Here is a 10,095-nt window from a genome sequence, read left to right on the forward strand (position 1 = left end):
TCGGGATACCAACGGTAACCCGTCTCGATCATTACCCGGACTAACATAGCAGTATGACCGGGCACGTCGAGGCACCGGGTCAGGCGAACCACTTGGTTTTGAACACGGTTGGCCATCTGAAAGCACAACCACAATGCAAAGACATCAGAATTTCTAGGGAAAATTGGACAGCATAACAGCTGTAAATGCTCAGAAAAAGATTTGAGACATCCACAACAGTTCGCAATACCACTCAACAACATCATATCAAGGTTCTGATCCAATTAGCAACATACTAAGAATAGTAGAAACTGAACTGGGACTTGTAACAACAATCCTATAAGCTACTACGGATTAGTAACACGTGAACCTGATAGAAGAAGAGAGCCTAGTCCTTAACCCACGTTGAATGAGAAGAGAATGACTCAGATCAGAGGCATAGGGTAAAGGAGTAAAAGAGCCTTACGTTCCCTCCCACAATCAATTCCCCTACATATAACTAAAGCATTTCTAGACTCGACATCGACCAGTTTGGCTCAACGAACCTACAGGCAGTCCGGCTCTGATGCCAACGCTGTCAGGACCCCGATTCCAAGTCACATCGATCTAGCCGGTAACACCTCATATCACTTTGCGGCCTCACGCACGGTATCCCACGGGTGTCGCCTTACCATGGCCCGGGACCGTTTGCGCCTTTTGGCTCACGTATATGATAGTGTCGCTAGCATCCATATGACAGAGAACCCGGGCCGACATGGCTAGTCGTGAACCCAAAGCGGCACAGACCTATGGAGACAGGCATACATGAATCACATCGAGCATGTCGGTCATCAGCGAGTGATTCCGGGCTGTAGCACTGGGCTAACAGGACTCCGGGGAACCCGGGCTGTAGCAGGCTAGGCAGGACTCCGGATATCACCGCGTGACATTTCCCCGAAGGGACAGACATAGGAACGAAGTGAAACACATGCCGGCCAGTCAAGTGTCCTGAACAGTAGTGCTGGGCTAGCAGGACTCCGGTGAACCGGGCTGTAGCGGACTACTATGGCTCGAGGAACACTAGACTACATTTCCCCATAAGAAAGGCTGCCAAGGATAAACAACTAGATTGTCGGATCCCACTCATACCAAGCATTTCAATCATACACACAATATGCCCGATATGAGTACATACAACATGGCATCACAACAAAACTCTACAACTCAAGTACTTTATTTAAAGGCTCCAGAGAGCCATACATAACATGTTCATACAGATAGGGGTCACATGACCCGACACTCAAGTCATACAATCATACAAGCACATGCGGAAGCAACTAGTCTGAGTACAGACTCTAGAAAGAAAGAAGGCTTCTCGAAGCCTGTCTATCTACATAGGGCCCTCCATGGCCAGGATCACCACCTGGGTGGCTAGTCACTCGTCGACGTCAAGGTCTACGTAGAACCCATCGGAGGGGGCGGTGTTGTCGTCTGAAAACAGTAATTAAGCAAACATGAGTACAAAGGTACTCAGCAAGTCTTACATCAGAACCTAATATACATGCTTATTCTCAAGAAGGTGGTGGGGTTATTGCAGCAAGCCAGCTTTGACTCTTGGCTAAGCTATCCTACGGAACTCCACTAGTAAAATAGTTTTCGCACACGAGTCCACTACTCACCAACACAATACTCCACCGGGGATCCTCCCTCGTCATCCTACGAGAGGGCCATCCTCGGTACTCACACTTATCTTGAGTCTTTTAGTAGTATCCATTAACTTGTCTATGAACTGTATAGGCAACCAAGTAGTCCTTTACCGCGGACGCGGCTATTCGAATAGTTTTATACCCTGCAGGGGTGTACTTCTTCATACACGCTTTCACCACTTACCGCCGTTTACACGACATGTACTCAGCAACCTTCAAGCGGAAGCCCAGCGAGGGTGTCGACCACGGCCTACCTAAACACTTAAGTCTCTAGTCCAGGTTTATCGCCTATCCAGGTTCCATCCGCAGGGAGTCCGGCCGAGGTTTCCACATATAGCCCCGAACAATGTGAACAGGGTTCCCGAGACACCAAATGGGTGACTCGGTACACCGTGCCACGGTGTATCTACCATAACATAGCCCACCCCTAGGGTCAGCGCTATGCACAACCGCCAACACATAACCTACAAACACCAGAAACTATTTGCACCTCCTGGACAGAGTACTAGGGTGATTAAGAAGCCGAGAGGGTCCATTGGTTTCAGGCCCAATGTATGGTAGTAACTGCATCTTAAATCACACATACAGATCTCAGTTCTTATGGACGGTCCCAATGAAACAACCCACCATGTACTCCTACATGGCCTCTCATCGATACCTTTACCAAAACATGTTCAACACATCCCTCACATTACCGACATAAGCATTTCACTCTAGCCCATCACCCAGATGAACCAAACCTGACACAACTCTAAGCATAGCAGGCATAGCAAGGTAGGAATCACATACATGGCTCAATCAACTCCTACACATGCTAGTGGGTTTCATCTAGTTACTGTGGCAATGACAGGTCATGCAGAGGATAAGGGTTCAACTACCGTAGCACACAGCAGTTTGAATCGCGTTGTCTTAATGCAGTAAACAAGAGCGGAAGCGAGAACATGGGTTTGTATCGGAATGATCAATGGGTTGCCTACCTGTTGTAGAGGTAGTAGGGTACTGCCCTTCAGACGGATACTCGGGGTTATCCTCGGAGGCAGAACCTACCACAAAAGACACACTGAACATAATCAACACATGGCAATATGCAACAATATGATGCATGCTATGACATGGCAAGATGAAAGTGTCTTGGCCTAATGCAAGCTAAAACAGAAGGGAATGAACTTATTTGAATCAAAGATTCAAATATTAGCTCATTAAACATGGCCTTATTAGTGCATTACCTTATTCTGCTTAAACAGCAAGGTTAACTTGTTTTGTCATGCATGAAACCATTACAGATGGATAGATTGAATTTTTCTAATCATTTTTCATATATAAATCTTTACATTTGGAGCTATGGTTGATTTTCTATGATTTTTAGAAGTTTGACTATTTTTTGGAATTTCCTGTATAAGAATAATTCTAGTAATTTAACTACTGCGTCAGCATTACGTCAGGGTGACGTCAGTGGTCAACGAGGACGTCCAAGTCAAACCTGACTGGTGGGTCCCGCGTGTCAGTAGTTAATTAAACTAATTATTTTTAGTTAAAACTAATTTGATTTAGTTAGTAGAGGGGGCCCACTTGTCATTGACTCAGGGGAGTCAACCTGGGCCCACCCAGTCCACGTCAGCGGTCAAACCCACTGGTCAACGGGTCAAAGCCTGCCGGCATTTAGCCGCCGGCGAGGCCGAGACGGCGGAGAGCTTCGGATTTGGTCCTCCGGTGACCAAATCGCCGGTGAAGACGTGCTACGCGTAGCTGGGGAGCTGCCGCATCGAGTGGTGCAAGTGGTTGGACACGGGGACGCCGGAAACGACGCCGGCAAGCTCGACAGCGGCGGCCGGAGTTCGGACGGGGTTGGGTTCGACGCTACGGTGCACGGGAGAAGGAGCTGGTGGTGGCTACGGGCTTCTGGTGCTGCGCTGAGCACAATGGTGAGCTTGGCTTCGAGCCACTGTGGCTCTAACCATGACGTGAAAGTGCAACTATCCCTAGGTGGTTTTGGTAATTCATAACAACATATAGCTCATTGAGCTAATGCTATTCCAAGATGACTATTTCAGGAAAGCTCAATGATTGGCATGGCATGAATGTGAAAGTGGAACCCTCAAAATGCTAAGGACAAAGGATTGGCTCAAGCTCAAAAGCTTAAGACTCTTCATTTTATATTTTAGTGATCCAAGATCACATTGAGTCTTTAGGAAAAGCCAATACTATCAAGGAGGGATGAGGTGTTGCTTAATGAGCCTCTTGCTTCATGTGCTTAGTGATATGCTCCAAAACCCTCAACTACTTTCCCATATCCACATATGACCTAAACCCTAAGCCAAACTCGGTCCTACCGATTCTTTCTATCCAGCGCCACCGAGTTTCACTTGTCATAAGCCACTGCCAAACCCTAGCAATTCGATTCTACCGATAGGGATCTCGGTCTCACCGAGATGGGATTGCAAACTCTATGTTTCCCTTTCGTAACTTTTCGGTCTCACCAAAAGAGCGAATCGGTCCCACCGAGATTGCAGTATAAACTCTCTGTTTCCTTTTTGTAACTTTTCGGTCTCACCGAAAGAGCAAATCGGTCCCACCGAGTTTACCTGACCAACTCTCTGGTTAGCTTATTACCAAACTCGGTCTCACCGAGTTTGTGTAATCGGTCTCACCGAGATTACGCTATGCCCAAAGCCTAACCATATCGGTCCTACCGAGTTGCATGTCAGTCCCACCGAAAATCTCTAACGGTCACTAGGTTTACCTTTTCAGTCCGACCGAGTTTGTTGATTCGGTCACACCGAGATTGGAAAACTGTGTGTAACGGTTGGATTTTGTGTGGAGGCTATATATACCCCTCCACCTCCTCTTCATTCGTGGAGAGAGCCATCAGAACACATACACAATTCCAACTCATATGTTCTGAGAGAGAACCACCTACTCATGTGTTGAGACCAAGATATTCCATTCCTACCATATGAATCTTGATCTCTAGCCTTCCCCAAGTTGCTTTCCACTCAAATCTTCTTTCCACAAAATCCAAATCTGAGAGAGAGTTGAGTGTTGGGGAGACTATCATTTGAAGCACAAGAGCAAGGAGTTCATCATCAACACACCATTTGTTACTTCCTGGAGAGTGGTGTCTCCTAGATTGGCTAGGTGTCACTTGGGAGCCTCCGACAAGATTGTGGAGTTGAACCAAGGAGTTTGTAAGGGCAAGGAGATCGCCTACTTCGTGAAGATCTACCGCTAGTGAGGCAAGTCCTTCGTGGGCGATGGCCATGGTGGGATAGACAAGGTTGCTTCTTGTGGACCCTTTGTGGGTGGTTGCTTCTTCGTGGACCCTTCGTGGGTGGAGCCCTTGTGGACTCGCGCAACCGTTACCCTTGTGGTGAGCCCTCCGTGGACTCCGCAACCGTTACCCTTTGTGGGTTGAAGTCTCCATCAACGTGGATGTAGGATAGCACCACCTATCCGAACCACGGGAAAAACATCCGTGTCTCCAATTGCGTTTGAATTCTCCAAACCCTTCCCTTTACATTCTTGCAAGTTGCATGCTTTACTTTCCGCTGCCAATATACTCTTTGCATGCTTGCTTGAATTGTGTGATGATTGCTTGACTTGTCCTAAAATAGCTAAAATCTGCCAAGAACTAAAATTGGGAAAAGGTTAAGTTTTTATTTGGTCAAGTAGTCTAATCACCCCCCCTCTAGACATACTTTCGATCCTACAAGTGGTATCAGAGCTTTGGTCTCCATTTGCTTTGATCTCCATAGCTTTTGGTGGTCATAGCCTTGGTTTCACAACCTAGGAGAGTATGGCGTCTAGCGAGGGAAATTATCACCGTAGAGGTCCTTACTTTGATGGTACTAATTTTGCTAGTTGGAAGCATAAAATGAAAATGCATATTCTTGGACATAACCCCGCCGTTTGGGCTATTGTGTGTGTTGGTTTGCAAGGTGACTTCTTTGATGGGAAAGAACCAAACCGTGAAGCTACCGCGGATGAGTTGAAGATGTTGCAATACAATGCTCAAGCTTGTGATATTCTCTTCAACGAATTGTGCCCCGAAGAATTCAACAAAATCAGCCGTCTTGAGAATGCAAAGGAAATTTGGGACACTTTGATTGATATGCACGAAGGTACCGACTCCGTCAAGGAATCCAAGTTGGATGTGCTTCAAAGTCAACTTGACAAGTTCAAAATGAAGGATGGTGAAGGTGTCGCTGAAATGTACTCTAGGCTTGCTCTCATCACAAATGAGATTGCCGGCTTAGGAAGTGAAGAGATGACCGATAGATTCATCATCAAGAAGATTCTAAGAGCCTTGGATGGAAAATATGATACCGTGTGCACATTGATCCAAATGATGCCCAATTACAAAGATCTCAAGCCAACGGAGGTGATTGGAAGAATTGTTGCTCATGAGATGTCACTTAAGGATAAAGAGGAACTTCAGAACAAATCAAGTGGTGCCTACAAAGCCTCATGTGAAGCCCCTACATCATCAAGTGAGAAACAAAACTTCAATGAAGAATTGAGCTTAATGGTGAAGAACTTCAACAAGTTCTACAAGAGTAGAAGCAAAGATAGAAGCTTCAAGTCAAGGTCCTACAATGACAAAAGATCTTCTAGTCGAGAGCGAAACTGCTACAGTTGTGGAAGACCCGGACACTATTCCAATGAGTGTATGGCTCCCTACAAGAGAAGAGAAAATTCTCCAAAAAGAAGAAGCAAAGAATCACCACCAAGAGAGAGAAGGAGTAGAGATGATCGTTATGAACGAAGATACTCACGGAGAAGCAAGGATTCGGAAAGGGAGGAAAAATCATCAAGGAGCTACACAAAACAAAGACATCAAGCTCATGTTGGTGAATGGGTATCCAGCTCCGACTCCGACAGCCACTCCGAGAGAAGTTATCACTCCGACTCCGAAGATACTCAAGATGAAGGTGTTGACGGTCTAGCACTTGTGTCAACCAACTCCTACGACATATTTGACTCACCAAATGAAGGAATTGGAAGATGCTTCATGGCCAAAGGTCCTAAGGTAACACACCCCGAGTATGTTGATTTCAATAGTGATGAAGATGACTTGTTAGGTGATGATTTGCTTGTTGACAACTCTAGTGATGAATACTATGATGAAACGTCAATTAATCATGCTAATCAAGATAAAACGAATGACAATGATAAGGAGAAGATTGAGGCTCTAACTAAAGAACTAAACACTCTTAAGTTAGCTCATGAAACTATCTTCGAAGATCATCGAGAACTTTTAAGAGCTCATGAGAAATTATGCTTTGAAAAGCTCAATCTTGAGCAAGAGCATGAGTTCTTAAAAGCAATCAATGATGATCTCCGCAAGAAAAGTTATTATTACATTGCCAAGCGTTTACTCTTATCCACTTACATGCCTCAAGTCAAGTCTAGTAACAAGAACAAGAAAGATTCTTCCTCTAGCAGTAACAATGATCATGCTAAATCCAATATTGTTGCTTCTAGTAGTTCTCTTGATTCCACTAATGACTCTTTTAGCCAAGTTACACTTGAGCAAGAAAATAGCTTATTGAAGGGAATTATAGAGAAAGGAGTGTACAAAAGCCTTGCCGGGAGTAAGCAATTCGAGGAAATTGTGCGCAAGCAAGGAATGCACCGGAAGAATCAAGGTGTTGGTTTTGAACGAAAATTCAATGCCAATGGAGTTGAGTGGGAAGAAGATCAATACCCCAAGACAAAGTTTGTTCCTCAACAAGAGAAGTATGATACTTCTTTCGAGGGGACACAAGCTCAAGATGATCTTCCACCACAAGACTACAAGCAAAAAGGCAAGGACAAGCTTCAAGAGGAAATTGATGCATTTGAAGAAGCTCCTAAGACCTTAGTCAAGTGGATTCCCAAGACTACTTCAAGTTCCACTTCATCAAATACGACTACAACTCCAAGGATTCCCATCAAGATGGTGTGGATCCAAAAGAAGAAGAACTAGAGAGTTCTTGAGGGTGACTCCGCCAACATACTTCACTCTTATCATTTTGGCAAGAACAAGTGCAATCAACTTCCACATCTTGCACTAGTTCAAGGAGTCACAAACCCTCTTGTTGGTAAGACAAGGGACAATGTAACCTAAAAGTTTTCATGGACATCATCTTGTGTGTGCATCACTCTATGTCTATGGATATCCTTGTTTGTTCCTTGTGGGACTAACCCATGTAGGTATTGAAAGTGCAATTCACTCAAATGGATAGCTCCAAGTGATCTACATCAACATTGAGCATCCACATCTTCAACATCTACATGAAGTTATCATCGACAAAACCCGAGGTTAGTTCATCCCTCTAAGGGGGGATATCACATCTAGGGGGAGCTTTACTCTAAGACTTGAGCTAAAGCAACTCTAAAGATGTGAACACAACAATGCTTTATGTAAAAGTGGTAACCCCACTTGAGCTTAAACGATGAGTATGACCTATGATCAAGTGTTCTCACTTGACTCCTAAGTCAATATACTCATATATAGATGACCTTGTCATCGCAAATTGCTTGATAGATGCTAGAATTGGTTGTGCATGCCTTGTCACATATTTCATTTGCCATCTTATTGTGTGAGCATGCTGGTTGCATATTTTACTCATTCGAGGACATCCACTTGTTGTTTTAATTGTTTGGTTTTATTTCCTTTTGCCAAGTGGATGGACAAGAATGCCTAAGAACCTCCTCTAGCTATCTATGCTTTTCTCATCTCAAACTCTATTCATGCTACATCACAAAATTTGATCAAGTCAGATTCGAACCACTCTGTGTGAGGAGCGCTCGGAGTCCCCGATTCGTCATAGACTTAAACTTCCAAAACCTCTTTATGATTCTCGGTCTGACCGATACCCTACTTTCGGTCCTACCGAGATCATTAAGTTGATCTAGGTTTTCGATCTCGGTGCAACCGATTTGAACCATTCGGTCACACCGAGTTGCAACAACTGTATACAGTTTTGCATCTCGGTGCCACCGAGTTGTTCCACTCGGTCACACCGACAGGGTCGGGCTATATATAGTCACGGGAAAAAATTTGGAAATTTCTCCGAACCCCTTCGCCTGCGCGATAGCCCGCTCTGCCAACTTGGTCTCCGGATCGTCTCCTCACCACCAGCCGCCTCCAGTCGCTGGTCTCCGTTGCCGTCAACGGAAATTCAACCCCGCCGTAGCGAGTCTCCGCCGAACTAGGGTATGGACTCGATCTTTGTGCTATTCCCCAATCCGATTCTTAGCACATTGTGATCATCATGATTCTTGCCACGTTTGTTAAACTTCTATCCAGTCAATGAACTCATAGATTAGGTTTAATTTGAAAATTTTAGGGTTAGGTTTCCGCCGAAACCATCTCGGACCCACCGAGTTGAAAAACTCGGTCCCACCGACTTGGATTATGCCATTGCACAAGTGAGACTCGGTCTGACCGAGAATTACTTATCGGTGTGACCGATTTTGGAACTCTGTGAAACCCAAGCAGTCTCGGTGCCACCGAACTGTGACTCGGTCTGACCGAGTTCACTAGTTTAGGTGCCAAAACTGCTTCGGTATCACCGAGTTTAGAAATTAGTAGATCCGAGATGCTTTCAGTGGGAAACTAAAACTAAGTTTTTGAATTATTCTTTTGCAAAAATCTCTGCATTTTGTGATGCTTATCCACTCTATCTCATCTATAACCTATTCACAGGGTCAACAGTCAGAGTTTGCATCATGTTAAACCAAACAAGAGCAGCTTGGTTACTTGATTGCATCCACCCTGCTGATTGAGCAAGGACTAGCCACCCTAACTCAGAACCAGGAAAGCTTAGAGAGGATCATGGAACAAAAGTTCTATGACTTGGATTTCAAAGTGGTAGAGATTCAGACTGCAGTGGAGCAGCTCCAGGATGACATGCAGGAGAGGAGAGGCAAGACTACAACTGATGCCTTTGCCAGAGTACCACGAGGTCCGAGGTCGTCTGCAGTGCCAGTTGCTGACCCCAGAGCCACCACGTCTGCACCAGCTACAGCCTCAGTTCCACCAGCTCCAGCGTCCACTTCAGCCTCGACTCCGACCACGTCTACAGAAGGCTTCGTCCTTGGAGTGCTCCGGACTCCACCACCACCTGAAGATCAAGCCTAAGTGTCGACTTAGCACTATGCATTTTCTAGGAACTTTTTGGTAACTTGTTGCCAAAGGAGGAGAAAATGTATAGATCATAGGCTTCAAGAGAGAGTGTTGCTTTTATTCTGTCTTGTTTTACTTGGTGGTTTTTCGAACTTTGTTTGCTTTTGTGTGAGATACTATGTCATTGCTCGTGAGATATTGATGATCATGTGTTTGATCATAGGCTACACTTAATGTTTGCTTAATATTATCATCTTATCTATCTTATGTGATCATTCACTATTCTTGGTGATGAGTGCATGTATTTCATTCTTATCATTT

The sequence above is a fragment of the Triticum aestivum genome, chromosome 6A, assembly GCF_018294505.1.
Source record: "Triticum aestivum cultivar Chinese Spring chromosome 6A, IWGSC CS RefSeq v2.1, whole genome shotgun sequence".
Lineage (NCBI taxonomy): Eukaryota > Viridiplantae > Streptophyta > Magnoliopsida > Poales > Poaceae > Triticum > Triticum aestivum.